This window comes from Scyliorhinus torazame, chromosome 14 (assembly GCF_047496885.1).
Source record: "Scyliorhinus torazame isolate Kashiwa2021f chromosome 14, sScyTor2.1, whole genome shotgun sequence".
Lineage (NCBI taxonomy): Eukaryota > Metazoa > Chordata > Chondrichthyes > Carcharhiniformes > Scyliorhinidae > Scyliorhinus > Scyliorhinus torazame.
Window position 1 is genome coordinate 188,495,707 of NC_092720.1, and position 19,977 is coordinate 188,515,683.

General features: G+C 46.5%; 1 long non-coding RNA gene across 1 annotated transcript in view; it reads right to left on the bottom strand.

The window, feature by feature from the left end:
* Positions 1 to 303: 303 nt before the first annotated feature.
* Positions 304 to 19,977, bottom strand: part of LOC140389387 (uncharacterized) — a 36,234-nt gene continuing 16,560 nt past the window's right edge. Inside the window, exon 2 of the long non-coding RNA XR_011934366.1 lies at positions 304 to 2,436. This is a non-coding gene — a long non-coding RNA (uncharacterized lncRNA). The remainder of the gene's footprint in view (positions 2,437 to 19,977) is intronic.

The window sequence follows — 19,977 nt, forward strand, 5'->3', positions numbered from 1 at the left end:
ATGTATGCATATATTTCCTTTCTTTATTCATTCCCGGATGTGGATATCACTGGCTACGCCAGCATTTGTTGCCCATCCCTAATTGCGCTTGAGAAGGTGGTGGTAAGCAGCCTTCTTGAACTACTGCTGTCCGTGTTGTTGCCAATCGGCACCGGAGACGCCAATAATGTTGCTCTTTTTAACTGGATACTGATATGACAGTTATTACTGATGACATTGCTTTTTAGAGTCGCCAGGTATCAAATGATATCACCACAAGGTTTTACCGGATATCGATCAAAGACCAAACAACCAGTTAGTTAGTTCAAGTTCAATGATAGTTTATTTACAGACAAGAATTACTTCGACATGCAACATAAAACACTACAAGCTAAATTACACCTAACACTACAACAACCTGTACTGAACTTCAGGCACCCGACTTTATGCAGAGGAACAAGGCCTTTGTTCGGATCTTGCGTGGCTGGGTCTGGAGATGTGTCTTCGTTTCTGCTGGGCTCATCCGTCTGGTAGCGATCATTGGTCTTGAACTTGTCTTCTGGTTGTGATGCTACACGTGGCTTTAGGCATAGGTTGGGGCCAAGAGAGACCGAGCACTGGGGCCAAGAGAGACTGAACACATAGCGGTGTCTCTCTTTATCCTTCTGGGGTTTTGCACTCTTTTGGGCGATCCTTAGCTTTGGACCCAATAATTCGGCAGGCTTCGATTACTGCCTTTGATTTTGGCCAATAAAGGGGCAGGTGTCTTGATGGCGGGGCGTGTCCTCAGCGGTCATTGACCTTGGCTTTTTGGGCTCCCTGAGCAAAGGGAGTGGCGCCGATGAGTCTGTTTCTGTATCTGTTACCTGAGTGCAGGTCTTTTGTTCCGGGTAAATAGGCCATTAGAATGCAAAGTAGCTGGGGGTTTCGATAGCGTCTAGTTATCTGAGTTGCCAATATACATACACTCTGAGCGTCTGAGTCCTGGGTTGACCATATTTCCCAAGGCCCTTTGCAGGTGGCCATATTTCCTGGGATCCTTTGTAAGTGGCCATCCCAGATGGCTACATCCCGTCCTTTTGATCCTGAACGCGAAGTGTGGTGGATCACACTGTTGATCCTCATCCGTCCTTGGTGTGCCGGTTACCCTTGGTCAAGGACAGGTTCTTCACTACTCTGTCCTATGTTTTTGGAGCATTTATCTAATTTTATCAACACATCATAAATTCATAAACTCTAAGGGGCCACTATAAAACATTTAACCATTACACATTTAACTTATTTACACAAGGGAACCTCTAACTATCATTACCTAAGCTACTCTCATGCTGCTGGCAAATATCAAAAAGGAACTTATGTATAATACAAACATTTTTAAGAAATAAACAGCAGCATCACATCTCTACTTAATCTATTACAGACAGTCATAGAAGAAGTGCAATCTTTTCATTTTGTCAGTAAAAAAGGTTTAAAAGGTTTGTGGGGTTTGTTGGATTCCAAGGAAAAGGGCACGGAGAGTGTATATCGGGGAGCGGGAGGCTCTCCTTCGCCATTTGCGGAGTCTAAGTGCCTGAACGACACTGCAGAGTATTGCTATTACCAAAAGGGCTTCTACTGTATAGAAAAGGGAATACATTTTACAATGTTTTCACACCATGTGGGGGTATCAGTGTTTATGTTCATGTGAGGTGTGGTTAGGGGTCTCATATTGTATGGTCATGTCCGGGGCCGGTGTGGTGTGGGGTGCTGTTATGGGCCAGGGTTTAGAGAACCCCAAAATGTATCATGGAGTTCACCTGACCTACAACTTTTAATAGATTGTGATATGGGGAGCACACGGCCCACTCTACAGGTGTGGTACAGCAGAAATGGAAAAGTATTTTTTCAAGCAAAACAATGTTTATTTTATGAACTCAAGTTAACCTTTTTAAAACATACAGTGAACATCTTAGCAACCATCAATTCAAATACAACCCCCAAAGAATACAACACTAAGTAATCCTTAATAACTTCCCAAACAACATCCAGAAGACAAAAGAAACACCTTTTAACAGAAGCACATCAGGTTAAAGTCACTACTGAGAACAGTTATTAGTTTTAAATCACCAGGATCGATTTACAGTCTTTAGGTTACAGAGAGAGACTCTAATACACCTTGTGGCTGTGACTGCAGCTATCCATCTCTGAAAACGAAACTAAAACACACCCTGCAGCAAACAGCCTAAAACGAAAGTAAAAAGTTGACAGCAAGCCCAGCTCCACCCACACTCTGACATCACTGATAAACACCCATTTCTTAAAGGTACATTTCTTAAACACCCATTTCTTGAAGGTACTCTCACATGACAGTACAAAGGCTGTCAACGCACGCAGTTGTAGGAGTCCAGCGATGATCACAATGGAGGTCATCAGTCCTGTCTTCATCTTGTCTTTTTGTTCTTTGTTCTTCGTATATTCCTGAGGGTGCAAGCATAATATCTGTTATTATCATTGGTTAACATCTCGTTTTGTTTGTCTTTCTCTCTTCAACTTCAATTACCCATTAGAATTTTCACCACGTGTGACTCCCTCATTTTCTTTTTTGAAATAACCATTTTAGCGACAAGACATCGGGAAAAAAATTCTGTTTAAGTGCAAGGAATCCCGCATCTTGTGGTCGATGCGGTGAGTAGGTGGACAGTTTCTCCGTCCAGGGTCCAGAGGTAGTTCACGTACAGCAGCAAATGTGTAACAACCAAGTGTGCTAAACATGTAAATAGCAGTTGGGGTAGCGACCAAAGAGTCGCAGAAGGTAAAGAGTTGAGTGTACAGGCTGTGGCAAAAGGCATTCTTTAAACCACACTAAAGAGCAGATAAGGGGAAACAAAGACATGCCAAGGACAGTAAGGAGTGTAAAGAACCACTCCAGATTACTTGAAGTAATCGAAGCATGAGGTGTGTGTGGGTTGTGGCAGGGCAAGAATGGGTGGGATTCCCCGGGTAGGGCGGTGATCAGTGCTGTTGCTCCACGACCCGAGCTTGGCTGACCGGATACATTGGGGGTCCTCAGGCGGAGCAGGACAGGGGTTAGTGCTGTTACTCCCTACCTGGATGACCGAATGAGCGGAAAGAATTTGCAACATATGGGATCCAACAATTTGAAATGAAATGAATGAAAATCGCTTATTGTCACAAGTAGGCTTCAAATGAAGTTACTGTGAAAAGCCCCTAGTCGCCACATTCCGGCGCCTGTTCGGGGAAGCTGGTACGGGAATCGTACCGTGCTGCTGGCCTGCCTTGGTCTGCTTTAAAAGCCAGCGATTTAGCCCAGTGTGCTAAACCAGGAAATTTGTTCCTTTAACGGTCATTGGGCAGTAAATGGCGTCAGAAGAGTAAACATGACTGTATCAAGAAATTTTGTAACTGGCCGACATTAATTAAAACCATGTAGCAATAAGAAAGAAAGAAAGAAAGCGGGCAGGTTCCATCAGTAAATAGGATACCGTAATTCACATGCAGTTCCTTTTTCTCATCATCTGGACACCTCAGGGTTCCGTATCAAAAAGCGTCGCGAAAGGGTTACCGTAACGGGAACTCTGAGTCATCACCATCTCCTGGTTGCCAAACCACCATTGTGTCTGCCGTTTCTGTGCCGTGGCCGCGTGGGCCGTCGTGGGATCCGAATCGTCATTCCTTACTAATCGACAAGAGTTGTCGCGGTGCCAATGGGGGGTTCATTTGTCATGAGGGGAAGTAGCTGCAAAGGGCAAATTTCCATTGTCGGGCGGTGGCGGTGGCTCTGGCTGTGGCAGTGAAAGGGGGTACAGGGGGCCAAACATTTTCCATGCGTTGTTGGACTGCTTTTTCATGGGTGAGGGTGGTGACTGTGGGGCTGGCCAAATCAAGTCCTAATAAATATTCAGTTTGTTTCATGGATCGTCCGGTCATGAGGGTGTGGAGGGTGAATCCTGTGGAACTTGATACCTTGTTCCTAATAAACATAAGGGCGAATGGGAGAACTGTGTCCCATGTGGTGTTATGCTGTTGCACCATTTTCCTAATAGTCGCTTTCAGGGTCCGATTCATACAAAGAACAAAGAACAAAGAAATGTACAGCACAGGAACAGGCCCTTCGGCCCTCCAAGCCCGTGCCGACCATACTGCCCGACTAAACTACAATCTTCTACACTTCCTGGGTCCGTATCCTTCTATTCCCATCCTATTCATATATTTGTCAAGATGCCCCTTAAATGGCACTATCGTCCCTGCTTCCACTACCTCCTCCGGTAGTGAGTTCCAGGCACCCACTACCCTCTGCGTAAAAAACTTGCCTCGTACATCTACTCTAAACCTTGCCTCTCACCTTAAACCTATGCCCCCTAGTAATTGACCCCTCTACCCTGGGGAAAAGCCTCTGACTATCCACTCTGTCTATGCCCCTCATAATTTTGTATACCTCTATCAGGTCGCCCCTCAACCTCCTTCGTTCCAGTGAGAACAAACCGAGTTTATTCAATCGCTCCTCATAGCTTATGCCCTCCATACCAGGCAACATTCTGGTAAATCTCTTCTGCACCCTCTCTAAAGCCTCCACATCCTTCTGGTAGTGTGGCGACCAGAATTGAACACTATACTCCAAGTGTGGCCTAACTAAGGTTCTATACAGCTGCAACATGACTTGCCAATTCTTATACTCAATGCCCCGGCCAATGAAGGCAAGCATGCCGTATGCCTTCTTGACTACCTTCTCCACCTGTGTTGCCCCTTTCAATGACCTGTGGACCTGTACTCCTAGATCTCTTTGACTTTCAATACTCTTGAGGGTTCTACCATTCACTGTATATTCCCTACCTGCATTAGCCCTTCCAAAATGCATTACCTCACATTTGTCCGGATTAAACTCCATCTGCCATCTCTCCGCCCAAGTCTCCAGACAATCTAAATCCTGCTGTATCCTCAGACAGTCCTCATCGCTATCCGCAATTCCACCAACCTTTGTGTCGTCTGCAAACTTACCAATCAGACCAGTTACATTTTCCTCCAAATCATTTATATATACTACAAAGAGCAAAGGTCCCAGCACTGATCCCTGTGGAACACCACTGGTCACAGCCCTCCAATTAGAAAAGCATCCCTCCATTGCTACCCTCTGCCTTCTATGGCCTAGCCAGTTCTGTATCCACCTTGCCAGTTCACCCCTGATCCCGTGTGACTTCACCTTTTGTACTTGTCTACCATGAGGGACCTTGTCAAATGCCTTACTGAAGTCCATATAGACAACATCTACTGCCCTACCTGCATCAATCATCTTAGTGACCTCCTCGAAAAACTCTATCAAGTTAGTGAGACACGACCGCCCCTTCACAAAACCGTGCTGCCTCTCACTAATACGTCCATTTGCTTCCAAATGGGAGTAGATCCTGTCTCGAAGAATTCTCTCCAGTAATTTCCCTACCACTGAAGTAAGGCTCACCGGCCTGTAGTTCCCGGGATTATCCTTGCTACCCTTCTTAAACAGAGGAACAACATTGGCTATTCTCCAGTCCTCCGGGACATCCCCTGAAGACAGCGAGGATCCAAAGATTTCTGTCAAGGCCTCAGCAATTTCCTCTCCAGCCTCCTTCAGTATTCTGGGGTAGATCCCATCAGGCCCTGGGGACTTATCTACCTTAATATTTTTTAAGACACCCAACACCTCGTCTTTTTGGATCACAATGTGACCCAGGCTATATACACCCCCTTCTCCAGACTCAACATCTACCAATTCCTTCTCTTTGGTGAATACTGATGCAAAGTATTCATTTAGTACCTCGCCCATTTCCTCTGGCTCCACAAATAGATTCCCTTACCTATCCTTCAGTGGGCCAACCCTTTCCCTGGCTACCCTCTTGCTTTTTATGTACGTGTAAAAAGCCTTGGGATTTTCCTTAACCCTATTTGCCAATGACTTTTCATGACCCCTTCTAGCCCTCCTGACTCCTTGCTTAAGTTCCTTCCTACTTTCCTTATATGCCACACAGGCTTCGTCTGTTCCCAGCCTTTTAGCCCAGACAAATGCCTCCTTTTTCTTTTTGACGAGGCCTACAATATCACTCGTCATCGAAGGTTCCCGAAAATTGCCGTATTTATCTTTCTTCCTCACAGGAACATGCTGGTCCTGTATTCCTTTCAACTGACACTTGAAAGCCTCCCACATGTCAGATGTTGATTTGCCCTCAAACATCCGCCCCCAATCTATGTTCTTCAGTTCCCGCCTAATATTGTTATAATTAGCCTTCCCCCAATTTAGCACATTCATCCTCGGACCACTCTTATCCTTGTCCACCAGTACTTTAAAACTTACTGAATTGTGGTCACTGTTACCAAAATGCTCCCCTACTGAAACATCTACCACCTGGCCGGGCTCATTCCCAAATACCAGGTCCAGTACCGCCCCTTCCCTAGTTGGACTGTTTACATATTGTTTTAAGAAGCCCTCCTGGATGCTCCTTACAAACTCCGCCCCGTCTAAGCCCCTGGCACTAAGTGAGTCCCAGTCAATATTGGGGAAGTTGAAGTCTCCCATCACCACAACCCTGTTGTTTTTACTCTTTTCCAAAATCTGTCTACCTATCTGCTCCTCTATCTCCCGCTGGCTGTTGGGAGGCCTGTAGTATACCCCCAACATTGTGACTGCACCCTTCTTATTCCTGATCTCTACCCATATAGCCTCACTGCCCTCTGAGGTGTCCTCTCGCAGTATAGCTGTGATATTCTCCCGAACAAGTAGCGCAACTCCACCTCCCCTTTTACATCCCCCTCTATCCCGCCTGAAACATCTAAATCCTGGAACGTTTAGCTGCCAATCCTGCCCTTCCCTCAACCAGGTCTCTGTAATGGCAACAACATCATAGTTCCAAGTAGTAATCCAAGCTCTAAGTTCATCTGCCTTACCCGTAATGCTCCTTGCATTAAAACATATGCACTTCAGGCCACCAGACCCGCTGTGTTCAGCAACTTCTCCCCGTCTGCTCTGCCTCAGAGCCACACTGTCCCTATTCCCTAGTTCTCCCTCAATGCTCTCACCTTCTGACCTATTGCTCCCGTGCCCACCCCCCTGCCATACTAGTTTAAACCCTCCCGTGTGACACTAGCAAACCTCGCGGCCAGGATATTTATGCCTCTCCGGTTTAGATGCAACCCGTCCATCTTATACAGGTCACACCTGCCCCGGAAGAGCTCCCAGTGGTCCAGATAACGGAAACCCTCCCTCCTACACCAGCTGTTTAGCCACATGTTTATCTGCTCTATCTTCCTATTTCTAGCCTCACTGGCACGTGGCACAGGGAGTAATCCCGAGATTACAACCCTCGAGGTCCTGTCTTTTAACTTTCTGCCTAGCTCCCTGAACTCCTGCTGCAGGACCTCATGCCCCTTCCTGCCTACGTCGTTAGTACCAATATGTACAACGACCTCTGCCTGTTTGCCCTCCCCCTTCAGGATTCCCTCTACCCGTTCAGAGACATCCTGGACCCTGGCACCAGGGAGGCAACATACCATCCTGGAGTCTCTTTCACGTCCACAGAAGCGCCTATCTGTGCCCCTGACTATAGAGTCCCCTATTACTATTACTCTTCTGCGCTTTGACCCTCCCTTCTGAGCATCAGAGCCAGCCGTGTTGCCACTGCTCTGGCTGCTGCTGTTTTCCCCTGATAGGCTATCCCCCCCGACAGTATCCAAAGGGGTATATCTGTTCGAGAGGGGGACAACCACAGGGGATTCCTGCACTGACTGCCTGCCCTTTCTGGTGGTCACCCATTTCTCTGCCTGCACCTTGGGTGTGACCACATTTACATAACTGCGATCTATGACGCTTTCCGCCACCTGCATGCTCCTAAGTGCATCCAATTGCTGCTCCAACCGAACCATGCGGTCTGTGAGGAGCTCCAGTTGGGTGCACTTTCTGCAGATGAAGCCATCCGGGACGCTGGAAGCCTCCCGGACCTGCCACATCTCACAGTCAGAGCACAGCACCCCTCTAACTGACATTGCGTCAATTAATTAAAATTAAAATTTGTCTTTTTTTTTTTAAATACTTTTTTTTTTTAATTTCAAAGTTACTGTCAACTGTTTCCTAGCACTAGATTTCTAATAGAAATGCGATAGCTAACTATAATACTCTCCGATCTCTGGCTTAGATATCCTCTAAATTATAATTAAGTTATTATGTTTAATTAGTTCCCAAATACTCAAATTTTTTTAAAATTTAGGTTAGAATCCCAACCAGCCACTCTGGCCACAGCTTTCCTGTGATGTCACTTGTTTCCCCCCGACACACACAATTTGAAAAAAGGTATAAAAGTAAAAATAAGTAAAAATTACTTACTTACCTTCTTACCTTCTGAGTGTCTTAGATGTTCTCAGGTTCTCTCGCTGACAGAGACTGCTCCTCCACCTCCGAACCTTGACCTGCACAATGCTAATAATATAATAATAATATAATATGGCACTTACCTTACACCAATGGGTCTTATTATTAGGTTAGAGGAGGAGGGCGGCTGGGAGACACTACACGTGTAGTGTCTCGGGTTTCCTCTCCACCAGAATTTATTGGTTGGGGGGGGACTTGCCAGAGGTCCGCGGGTCGAACCTCCGGTTCCCGCCTTATATAAAAACAAATAAAACAGAAAAGAAGAACAGACACGGGTCCAGGCAAGGCTTTTTAAAGTAAGTACTCACCTCCCAGAAGGCCCCTGCGTTCCACAATACCGCTGGATTGGGGGTGATATGCAATGTGGAATTTTTGTTTTATTCCAAAAATCGTTCGGACATTCTGCATTACTCTGCCGGTGGAATGGGGACCTTGGTCTGATTCAATGCTGCAGGGGAGTCCCCAGCGTGTAAATATCTGCTGTTGCCTTAGCGGTGTTTGTCCTGGAGGGAAATGCTTCCACCCATTTTGTGAAGGTGTCGATTACTACCAACACATATTTAAAACCATTTCTGCAGGGGCGGAGGGGACCAATGTAATCAAGCTGTAAATTCGTCCATGGGCCATTATCAGGTTGGGTGGGTCTTAATTGTCCTTTCCTGGAGTATCTTTCAGGATTATTTTGTGCGCAGATTAAACAATTCTCAACATAATGCGTGACGTCTGCTTTTAAGTCAGGCCACCAGCACAAAGGTCTTAAGTGGGCAATGGTGGTTTCTATCCCCTGATAGAATATTTCTATCCCCTCCCTTGAGGGAGGAATGCCCACGTATGCTGCTGTCCTTGAAATGTGAACGTAAACTTGTATTGACAGGCCTTATCTAAGGGAATGGACCAAAAGCCATTGCTAATGTCCAGCACAGTAAAGTACTTAGCATGTACTCCCTGTTTCAGCATGGTTTCGGGACTCGTGGCAACGGCTGCTAATGGGGTGACCTTGCTGAGCTCTCGGTGGTCAATCTCCATGAACCGTCGGGTTTCTTTACGGGCCAAATTGGGGCATTGTTTGTTGAGGCTACGGGCCGAATTACTACTTGATCTAGTAAGCTATTTTTTTTTTAAATTTAGAGTACCCAATTAATTTTTTCCAATTATAGGGCAATTTAACTTGGCCAATTCACCTATCCTGCACATCTTTGGGTGTGGGGGCGAAACCCACGCAAACATGGGGAGAATGTGCAAACTCCACACGGACAGTGACCCAGAGCCGGGATCGAACCTGGTGTCATAATATGCACCCATGCACATCATGAGGTAAAAACAGGCAGTGACATAAACCCAGGTTAGCCAATCAACATACAGGACAGAACACAACCAATCACCAGACAGAACACCAGAGGGGGGCTTCCAACTATAAAACACAGAAGGCATCAGCACTCTGCCTCTTTCCACTGGTGACAACTGCAGTGACAGTCAGGGTGTATATATCAGTCAGCACCTCTATACGTGGATCAGAGCTAGCCTGGTCTAGTAAGTTAGAGTTAGTACACTTAGAGTAGTAGAGTGTCAACCCACAGCCAGCTGTGTGCATTGTTACAGCAGTTCAATAAATCGTATTGAACCAACACCTACGTTTGGTGTATGCTTTACCATTCATCTGCATCCTGTTGCAGTCCGTGTTACCCCAGGGTGAATAACACGACATGATACCAGGAGTCTACTTCATCTAAGTAATTCACCTAAGTAATTGACGACCAGCAAGTGCCTTCCAGCGGCATGGAGAAGATCCAGGCCCCTCCACAGCTCCGGTACTCCGGAAATCTCGGCGCCAACTGGTGGGTCTTCAAGTAGAAATTCAATCTTTACATTGAGGCCTTGGGCCTCGAGGATGCATCCGATGCCAGAAAAATTGCGCTGCTTCTATCGACTGCGGGGGACCAGGCCATCCAAATCTTCAATTCACTCACTTTTGCCGACGACGTGGATAAGATTAAGTTCCAGTTTGTGTTAGCCAAATTCGACAGCCACTGCGAAGTCGAAATGAATGCGTGCTTTGAGCGCTATGTCTTCCAGCAATGCCTTCAGGGTAAGGATGAGCCTTTCCAATCCTTTCTAACTCATCTCCGCATATTAGCGCAATCCTGCAACTACGGTGACACCACTGATTCCCTCATCAGGGATCAGATCGTGTTTGGGGTCCACTCCGACGCCCTGCAGGAGCAGCTCCTAAAAATAAAAAACATGACTCTGCCAGTCGCCATCGAGACGTATAAAGTGCATGAACAGGCGAAAAATTGCTACTCCCGCCTTAAATTGGCAGAACAGGACCAACGTGCCTCCCACGAGGCAGAGAGTGTACAGGCCATCGCCCGAATGCGGCACCTTAGCATCGATGAAGGCTGCCATTTTGCGGGCTTTTCCCGGGGTCCCACACATGCGCACCACAGACAGGAGCACGAAGCGGCCGAAGACCACACTGTGCAGGTGCGAGCGGCGGCTGACCTCACTGCGCATGTGCAACAACGCACGGAGCGCTACGACGTCAACGTCATGACATGCCCTAACTGCGGCACCGCCCACTTAAAGTGGCAATGCCCTGAAATAGGCAGGCGATGTTTAAATTGTGGGAAGCCTGGCCATTATGCAGCCTTGTGCAGGTCTGCACCTCCGATCGTGGGCCAGCGATCCCAGTTCCAACGCAAACGAATTCGAAGTGTGCAGCAAGGGCTGCTGGATTCGGAACCTGGTAACACCACGGATCCAGAGGACAACTGCCTGAAGTCCCGACATTGTGTGGGCATCATTACCACGTATGACAAGACCTCCTCAAATTCAGCAACACACCTACTCATCCTCAATGTGGATTCTGCAGACGAATGGCGTGCTGTCGTACAAGTCAACCAATGCAGCATCCGGTTCAAGCTGGACACTGGTGCTTCAGCCAATCTCATATCTCAAGCAGATCTTGCTCGCATCCAAAGGCAGCCAAAAATTCTTCCGCCAGCCTGCCAGCTGCTTGATTATAATGGCAATGCCATTACTGCGTTAGGGTCTTGTCACCTGCATGTCTCCAACAAGGCCATCAAAGCCACACTGCGATTCAAAATCGTCAAGCCTGACAAGGCTTCCCTGCTTGGTGCCCATGCATGCAAGCTACTCAATCTCGTCCAGCGCGTACATGCCATGTCCTCTGCCAATGTGAATCTTCAGGCTGACATTGACAAAATCCTGTCACAATACTCGGATGTGTTCAGTGGGATGGGCACGCTGCCATACCACTACAAATCTTACTCAGGCCTGATGCTACGTCTATGATCCATGCACCACGCCGGGTGCCGGCTCCTCTGAAGGACCGTTTAAAGGCGCAGCAGCAGGAGCTCCAAGGCCAGGGTATAATCTCTAAAGTGATGGAACCGACTGACTGGGTCAGCTCGATGGTCTGTGTGAAGAAGCCCTCTGGAGAACTGCGCATATGTATAGATCCCAAGGATCTTAACCGAAACATAATGCGGGAACACTACCCGATCCCGAAGCGGGAGGAGCTAACCAGTGAGATGGCACATGCCAAATTCTTCACAAAGCTAAATGCATCGCATAGCTTCTGGCAGATACAACTGGACGAGTCCAGCAGAAAGCTCTGCACGTTTAATACACCTTTTGGAAGGTACTGTTACAACCGCATGCCGTTTGGTATTGTTTCAGCCTCTGAAATCTTTCACAGGATCATGGAACAGATGCTGGAGGGCATTGAGGGTGCGGTTTTATGTTGATGATGTCATTATATGGTCCACAACCCCAGAGGAACACATATCTCATCTCCAACAAGTCTTTAGACGCATACATGCCAAGGGCCTTAAGTTGAACAAGGGCAAATGCTCCTTTGGCATGTCATCAATCAAGTTTTTGGGCGGCATTGGTGCGGTGCTCCTCCAGAAGGATGATTCCTTGTCCTGGGCTCCAGTGGCCTATGCATCCAGGGCCATGACTCCCACTGAGCAGAGGTATGCTCAGATAGAGAAGGAGTGCCTGGGCCTCCTCACCGGTATTGTAAAGTTACATGATTACGTCTACGGTCTACCAACCTTCACAGTAGAGACTGACCACAGATCCCTAGTCCATATCATTCACAAGGACTTGAACGACAAGACGCCCAGGCTTCAGTGCATTCTCCTTCGACTCCGCAGGTATGATTTCAAATTGGTTTACACACCAGGCAAGGAGCTAATCATTGCGGATGCCCTGTCTCGTGCCATCACCTCGCCCTGTGAACAGGTCGACTTCATCCACCAATTTGAGGCATAGGTGCAACTGTGTGCCAGCAACCTCCCGGCCTCAGACGAACAAGTCGTCAACATTCGAGAAGAGACTGTGTTGTCCCCTCAATAACGATGCTAGAGAGTAAAACAGTAAAGAAGGCTTTAATAAGCTAAGAACTAGCCTGGTGCCGAGGCGGGTGCTTACTGGGTGCCGCCTGCAAGGCGGGCCCTTATTTACGACTCCCAGGTGGGCGGAGCCAGAGTCGGAGTCCCCCAGGGTTCCAAGCGCAGTCTTAAAGGGGACATCACCTTACATGATGATAGGGGTACAGTAATACAATAACCGTTCATTACAGACTGCCAAGGACCCTCTTCTGCAGCGGGTCATAAATCACCTTGTGAATGGTTGGCAGAAAGGGCAATGCCCCCAGTTCTTTAATGTCAAGGATGACCTAACAGTTGTCGAGGGGATCCTCCTCATGCTGGATCGTATCGTGATTCCTCGCAGCCTCCAGAGCTTAGTGCTCAAACAGATCCCCGAGCGACACCTCGGTATCTAGAAATGCAGGCGCAGGGCCCGGCAGGCTGTCTATTGGCCTGGCATCAACATATCCAACATGGTCCTTAATTGTGCGACTTGCCAGCGTTTCCAGCCTGCTCAGCCCAAAGAAACACTCCAGCAACACGAGATCATGACCTCTCCGTGGTCTAAGGTGGGAATCGACCTTTTTCACGCCAATGGGCGTGACCAAGTGCTTATAATTGACTACTTCTCGAGTTACCCCGAAGTGGTGAAACTGTCCGACCTCACATCAAGGACTGTCATCAAGGCCTACAAGGAGACATTTGCCAGGAATGGTATTCCGCTCACGATCATGAGCGATAACGGTCCCTGCTTCTATAGCCAAGAGTGGTCCAACTTCTCGAAGCTATACCAGTTCAAGCACATTACCTCGAGCCCGCATTACCCGCAATCTAACAGGAAGGTCGAAAAAGGGGTCCATATCGTGAAGCAACTGCTCTGCAAGGCTGCGGACTCAGCTTCTGACTTTATCCTTGTGCTCCTGGCGTACAGGGCAACCCCTCTGTCCACCGGTATGTCTCCGGCACAACTCCTTATGAATCGTGACCTGCGGACGACTGTTCCGGCCATTCATTTACCTGACCTGGATCAACTCCCAGTGCTGCAAAAGGTGCAGCAACTCAGAAACCGGCAAAAGCTGACATACGATGCTCATGTTACTGATTTGCCTGTGCTCTCTCCGGAAGATGCTGTTCGCATCAAGTTGCCTGGTGGAGGCCAGTCAGCTCCAGCTGTTGTTGTTCGACAGGCTGCTCCCAGGTCGTTCGTGGTTCGCATGGCTGATGGATCCATTGTCAGGCACAACAGAAGGGCACTACGCAAACTTGCCTGCCCACCACCGGATCTCACGTTCCCAGCTGTCGTTATGCCTTTTCCGGACACCTCGCTCCACGAGGCCACCAATCTGGCTGCAATCCCGCCTGTCAAGGCGCCGTCATCCCCACCTCCACCTCTCAGGCGGCCGGCAAGGATCTGACGCCAGCCCCAGAGATTGGACTTGTAAATATTTCCTTTGTACATATTGTTCTGTATCTGCACGCTAGACACCTTACATGTACATATGCATTCACTCGCCATTTGCTGTAAATAGTTATATCTGTAAATATGTTGTATATGCTCTAAGCAACCGACAATTTTTTTAAAAACGGGGATGTCATAATATGCACCCATGCACATCACGAGGTAAAAACAGGCAGTGACAGACACCCAGGTTAGCCAATCAACATACAGGACAGAACACAACCAATCACCAGACAGAACACCAGAGGGGGGCTTCCAACTATAAAACACACGAGGCATCAGCACTCCGCTTCTTTCCACTGGTAACAACTGTAGTGACAGTCAGGGTGTATATATCAGTCAGCACCTTCTACACCTGGATCAGAGCTAGCCTGGTCTAGTAAGTTAGAGTTAGTACACTTAGAGTAGTAGAGTGTCAATCCACAGCCATCTGTGTGCATTGTTACAGAAGTTCAATAAATCATATTGAACCAGTGCCTACATTTGGTGTATGCTTTACAGTTCATCTGCATCCTATTGCAGTCCGTGTTACCCCAGGGTGAATAACACGACACCTGGAACCTCAGCGCCGTGAGGCAGCAGCACTAACCACTGCACCACCATCCTGCCCCGATCTAGTAAGCTATTGATGACTTTTGAGATCTCACCCTCGGCTTGCTGTGGGAAACCGAATTGCTTCTGGGGCTTGGGATCGGGACCTGTAATTGTGACTGTTCCCGGAATTTTTCCACAATCGTGCTTATGCTGGGCGAAGGATGCTTTATGTTTTCTTAGGACCTCTCTAATCGTCTTATCTGTACTAATGGCTTGCGGATCAAACCAATAGTCGCCTACTGAGCAGATTCTATGTTCGTAGTCTCCTACTGTGAGCGTGGCGGGGGCTCGTGCTGTTCTGGCCATTTTCCATACACACTTATTCACGGGATCAAAGGAAAGGTTGTGTGAGCTCATGAAGTCGATTCCTAAAATATGCTCTGCTGTTTGGGGCAAATCCACTAAAACAACGGGGTGCTTGGTGTTTATGTTTCCGAGTTGAATATCTATGGGGGCCGTAATGTATCCCTGCTGTACATGTCCTGTAAATGCACTGAGAGTGATGGTGTCTGTGGTGGGCCATTTGTCGTGCTGAAACACTGTGGAGGAGTTTAAAGTGGTGCGGGACCCTCCTGTGTCCCAAAGGAACTCTACTGGGTGTCCCGGACTGTGCCTGTGACTACTGGTCTGCCTGATTTGTCCCAGAGTGTGTCGCAGACCCAAGTTGGGGAGTCCGAACACCGTCAACCTGTGCTATTGGTCGCTGCATTATCTGATCGGGCGCTAATGCAATGTATGGGGCTAACATTGTTCCTAGGTGGGGCATTTGATTGCTGGTTCCGTTGCTGGTTCGGGGGGACGTTGCATTCGCGGGCGTAATGTCCCTTTTGTCCACAGTTATAGCATCCTCGTGGTGCCTGTGCTCTGGGTTGCTGACCTTAATTTCTGCCCTCATTTACCCATGCGGGATCCTGAGTAGTCCTGACTGGGTTCATATTCGCTTCTGCCTTCTCCTGATCTGTCTTTCTGTGTAGGGATTGTTCCCAAGCTCTGGAGAGTCTCTTTAAAACCCACACTTCATTATGTGTGGCGTCTGCAGGGTCGTAATTCACACAGGCTTTTTGACCTGCTTCTGTGGCGTGGGAGACTAAAGTACGAGCCCATTTAGTTGTGTTGTCATTATCTAAGTTTGTGCGGTTCAATTCCCCAAATACCGCTTTAAAATTGATCCAAAGGCGACTTGCGTATGGAGTCGGATGCTCTCACTTCTTTTGTCTACACCGGTTCAACCTTCTACGGGATCTCCTCTGTTGTATTCAATCGCGTCTGAAATAGCTGCCTTCATCTCCTGGAGGCTTCCTCCTCCTACATTCTGGGGTTCTGGTAAAGCTGAGCTAACAGACGGGTCATGACTATAAGCTTAACTTCCTCCATTTCGTCCAGACCGTACATAACTGTTTGCTTTCGTACTCTCTCAAAGAAATTATGCGGGTCTGCTGTGGGTTCAAATGGTTCAATTTTGGCGCAGGCATCTCAATTGGATGATGGTTAATGGGGTGGTGTAAACAAAATCAGGATCGTCGCGATCCTGTGATGTGCGATGTGTGGTGACTGGATTCATGGGGGTGTGTGCTGCCTGTGCAGTCGGTGGCAAGGACGGATCTACTATGAAACTAATGAAGCTTAAGCTTCAGGGCCCCTAATCCCGGAGGGGCCCCAGAAGCGACTTTAGTCCACATTGCTTAAAGATTTTGGGTCTACTGTATGAGAAGGGGTTTAAAAAAAATAATATTAATAATATAGTGTAATTCAATACAAAATAATAGTTAAAATAAAAATTCAAAGGTTATTAAAGTATCATGTAGGCTAGCCGTAAACAAAAAAACGTTCAAATTAAGAATGTTTCATTCTAAATATATTTAATATAAAATAATTATAAATAATTTAAAACACTATTAACATTTATGACAGAAATACAAACAGTAGATGACGCGTCGTAACAAAAAAGGGGAGCCGTTTAAAAGGCAATCACAATGCTCATGTGAATTTTCAACGTGATAGCACTCGTGATAGCGATCTAGACAAGAATTTTGTTCAATAAAGTGTTCATAAGGATATAATATTTTAATTACCCCTACTCAAAAACAAATGTTATATTTAGAAAAGTAAGGTAAGTAATAAAGGTGAAATAGTGTTAGATTAGCCTAAGCCTATTGTTTTTATGAAGAGGTGAACGGGAGGGAGGCTACGACCGCATAGCCTAGGCTAATACTATATTACAAGTATTTATGAAAAAGTAATAAAAGGGTGAATTTGTGTTAAATTGCAGGTGTTTATTATGATAAGTGTTCAAATAATGGTAAAATTGAGTTACATTATCTTAGCCTATGAGTTTTGGTGGCCTAGTCTTGCCTAACTTAGTCTAGCCTAGTGTAGGCTCGCTTGAACATAGCCTAGTTTAGCCTATTTAGCTTATTTATTATAAATCTTAAAAAATGGCGCTTTGCTTTCTGAGAAGGTTTTTTTTAAAATAAACTTTCTCAGAAAGTAGACCCAAAAATGTTTCCTTTCAAAGCATGCAACAATATTTTGCACACTATGAAGCAGTCCGGGCAATTAAAAATGGATATATGGGTATTTTACAAACTCTCAAACATATTTTTGAAGACTCAGAAGAGAAGCCTGAATGTAAACGAGATGCAAAGAATTTATACCACAAGTTGGTAAAGCTGGAGTATGCTATTTTAACTTTGGGAAGAAGTTCTGGAGTGTTTCAACAAAACAAGTGAGAAACTCCAAATCCCTGGTTTTGATGTATTTGAAGGTTATCTTCTGCTATCATCTTTACTTTCGTTTGTTAAAGAACTCAGAGAAAATTCAGCAGATAGGATTGCACACTATGAATCAGAAGTAAAAGGTTTGTGTGAAGATATCACCTCAAGTTATTCTGATGCTTCCAAATGCATTGTTACAAGGAAATTTTCAGATGGAACCAGTGGTATTGCTTCTTTGAGAGAAGCTGACAAATTTAGGATAGAAGTTCTATATCAACTCTATGACTGCTTGTTAATCCAGTTACGCAAGAGGATTGACCCACATGAGCAGATTGCGAAAAGGTTCAAGTTCCTCTCAGAATTGGTGAACAATTCTGAAATTGATGAGGACAGTATTAAACTTATAATATCGTATTACAAAGATGATATTGACCACAAATTAGTAAACGAGTGTTATCAGTTCAAAGAATATTTGCACCTTAGGAAATCCCAGAACGCAGAAGAAAACACGCCATCTAAAATGCAATGCACAGAGGTTCTTCAGCTTATTTGTGAGCAACACCTAATTGAAGTGTTCCCCAATATTACTACTGTTCTTAAGCTGTACTTGACAATGCCTATCACGAGCTGTGAAGCAGAAAGGAATTTTTCAAAGCTATGCTTTATAAAGAGCAAATTTTGGTCTACCATAACTGAAGAGCGCTTAAATTCTTTATGCATATTGTCTCTAGAAAATGACATCGCAAGGAAGCTCTCATATGAAAAAACTACTTGAATATGTTGCCAGAAAAAACAGAAAAAAAGAGTATTTTGTAAAATGTGCTTCATGTAGTATGTATTCTCATAGGTATCTAAAATAAAATATTATATTGACTGTGGTCTTTTCTATGTTTTATTTCATCATTCTGTGATGCATCATGCTTCCTTGTGGTGCACTTGACAAAGGAAGGTTCAGACTTGGAGATAACTTCAACACGTTTATTAAACTATTTACACTTCTATTACTCGGGTTCGACACTACTGCTAATCCTACAATAGCTACCCAGAGTGACTAACCAGTTGCTGCAATCCACGTGGTGGGTGTAATATTGAATCAACCCTGTGTCTCTACTCACTGACTGTCTCCACTGGAAAGAGGCAGATCATGTGTGTGGTGTCCTTTATATATGGGTTGGTGTAATGCGGTCGTGTCACCTCCATGTGTATCGTGAATGTCCATTGGTCATGTCCTATCTAACTGATCTATTGGTTGAGTGTGTGTGTGTGTGATGTTTCTGGTGCTCCCTCTAGTGTCTAGCTAGCCTACATGCATTTTACATTGATGCACATCACCACAGTTTCTTTCACTTTTCTCAATTGAGTTTCTATTGCAAAGTTTTGTGGGTTCTCTCGGAGTGATCTGGAAAGGACGCTGCGGACCCCAACCCACGGACCCGGCCATCGCCTCATCCGCAACCACGATCCCAGAGACGTCATACACTTACCGGACTTCACCCCATCCACGCCGGAGCATGGTCTGGACATCCACTGACCTGTGAAGACAAACTGCAGCCGACAGCACCCCAGAACGCTCGACCGCGCAGACCCACCTACCGACGCAGGAACCGCAAGCAAGGCAACAAATCCTCCATCCACACACCGACCAGAGTGAATAACCTCATTGGACACAACTATTCCCTTAACACTGCATACTCTCACCGTCTCCCAGGCTCGAAAAGAAGCAGTCACTCCAGGAAACGTGGAAAACGTGCATGCCTGCAGGTGAGAGTGAAACCACGCGGTGCCAAAGCTCCTCTGCCTAGCTTACTCTGAGCTAATGTCCAATCTCTAGAAAACAAGCTAGACAAACTTAAAACCAGACTCACTTTTCAACGAGAACTAAGGGACTGCTGTGTGCTCTGCTTCACGGAGACATGGCTCACTCCTGCTTCACCAGACTGTGCCCTACAACCAGAGGGCTTCTCAATCCACCGAATGGACCGTACGGCGGCCTCAGGCAAGACAAGGGGAGATGGGGTCTGCATCCTAATCAACACCTCCTGGTGCAGAGATGTAGCAACACTGGTGAGTTTCTGCTCCCCGGACCTGGAATACCTGACGCTAAAATGCCGCCCCTTCTACTTTCCGCGGGAGTTCAGCTCTGTTATCCTGACAGCAGTTTACATCCCACCCCATGCGAATGTGAAAGTTGCACTGGACGAAATATTCACCACCACAAATAACCTTGAAACGAAACATCTTAAGGCCTTGTTCATTGTAGCTGGGGACTTCAATCAGGCCAAGCTCAAGAGCGTACTACCAAGTTACCACCAACACATCACCTGTTCCACCAGAGGCCCAAACATCCTGGACCACTGCTACACAAATATCAATCATGCCTACCGCTCTATCGCCCGCCCACACTTTGGCAAATCTGACCACAAGGCTGTGCTCCTACTCCCT